We start from the raw sequence: 2080 nt of genomic DNA on the forward strand, positions 1-2080 counted from the left end.
TACAAGTTTGACTTCTTAGATTCCACACATAAGTGAGATCACATAATATATACCTTGCCTGACTCTTAAGATGCTTGCTGATCTATCAGTCAGAATGTTCTCCCTATTGCAGTGGTTCTTCCTCCACACACCCCCAATCCCCTGTCATCTTAAAATAGTTTAATTCTTTTAAATAAAGTTTCTTTCTATTAAGTCCAGATTTGTTTGTTTTTTTAAAAACGACAATATTACAATCTATAAGGGACATTCTCCATTTCACAGTCAGAGTAAATGTTCTTTTGAAACAGTAATCTGACCTTATCCTTATCCAAGGTCGGATATTCCCATGTTCTTAGCTCTAGGTATTGTCCAATTCTCTTCATAATACCAACCCTAATTTTTAAAGCCTTTTATAGCTCTTCACTTCTAATTACATATGCCTTATGTCCTAGATAAAACAAGATATCTTTATTGTATTATAAAACCATATTTTTTTCCTTAAATCTGTGCAAAGGCCCATAATACTAGATTACTTTACTGTGCTCTATAATATTTTTCTAAAATGCAGTGTACCTCCCTTATATTAATCAGTATCATATATAGTATCATATATATCATGGCATGAATTAATTTGACCATTATTTGTTTAATCAGATTGGTTCATTTAGAAAGATACAGCTTTATTTTCTATGATTTGCTCATTTGGCATTTATTGAAAGAACAGACAACTGCAAAACATCAGTGACTTATAACGAGAAAAATTAATTTCTTGCTCATGCCACTTGAAGGCTACAACTCAGTTATGGTGTAGTTGGGCTCTGCTGAGCTTCATTTGTCTTCTCATTCAAAGACTGAAGATGAAGGAGGAGGTATTATCTGGTACATTATGTTCTCTTGGTGGAGGATAACAACAAGAATGACAGCCAAAACACACAAAGACATTCCAAGATTTTGCTCAGACATGGCCTATGTCATGTCCTTTCATATTCTATTGGACAAAGCAAGTTACATGGTCAATTGTAAGATTATTGTAGTAGAGAACTATACTTCACCTTCAGGTAACAGTGGCTGTGCATTTGTTTCCTAAGGCTGCCACAGTACCACAAATTAGGAGGCTTAAAACAACAGAAATTTATTTTCTCATAGTTGTGGAGGTTAGAAGTCCAAAATCAAGATGTCAGGGGGACGGCTTGAAGATGGCGGAAGAGTAAGACGCAGAGATCGCCTTCCTCCCCACGGATACACCAGAAATACATCTACACGTAGAACAACTCCTACAGAACACCTACTGAAGGTTGGCAGAAGATCTCAGACCTCCCAAAAGGCAAGAAACTCCCCACGTACCTGGGTAGGGCAAAAGAAAAAAAGAAAAAACAGAGACAAAAGAATAAGGACAGCACCTGCACCAGTGGGAGGGAGCTGTGAAGGAGGAAAAGTTTACACACACTAAGAAGCCCCTTCGCGGGCGCAGACTGCGGGAGGCGGAGGGGGGAGATTCGGAACCGCGGAGGAGTGCACAGCGACGGGTGTGGAGAGCAAAGCGGGGAGATTCCCGCACAGAGGATCGGTGCCGACCGGCACTAACCAGCCCGAGAGGCTTGTCTGCTCACCCGCCGGGGCGGGCGGGGCTGCGAGCTGAGGCTCCGGTTTCGGTTTCGGTCGGAGCGCAAGGAGAGGACTGGGGTTGGCGGCTTGAACATAGCCTAAAGGGATTAGTGCACCACGGCTAGCTGGGAGGGAGTCCGGGGAAAAGTCTGCACCTGCCGAAGAGGCAAGAGACTTTTTCTTCCCTCTTTGTTTCCTGGTGCGCGTGGAGAGGGGTTCAAGAGCGCTGTTTAAAGGAACTCCAGAGACGGGCGCGAGCCGCGGCTAAAAGCGCGGACCCCAGATGGTGGACTTTAGGAGCGAGATCTATGAATTTGTTCCCTTTTCCTCTTTTTGTGAATGTGTACGTGTATGCTTCTGTGTGAGACCTTGTCTGGATAGTCTTGCTTCTACCATTTGTCCTAGGGCTCTATCCGTCCATGGTTTTTTTTTTTAACTTTTTTTCTTAATAATTAATTTTAATTGTAGTAACTTTATTATACTTTACCTTCGTTCT

The sequence above is a fragment of the Neophocaena asiaeorientalis genome, unplaced genomic scaffold (genome assembly GCF_003031525.2).
Source record: "Neophocaena asiaeorientalis asiaeorientalis breed wild unplaced genomic scaffold, Neophocaena_asiaeorientalis_V1.1 scaffold445, whole genome shotgun sequence".
NCBI classification, from domain to species: Eukaryota; Metazoa; Chordata; class Mammalia; order Artiodactyla; family Phocoenidae; genus Neophocaena; species Neophocaena asiaeorientalis.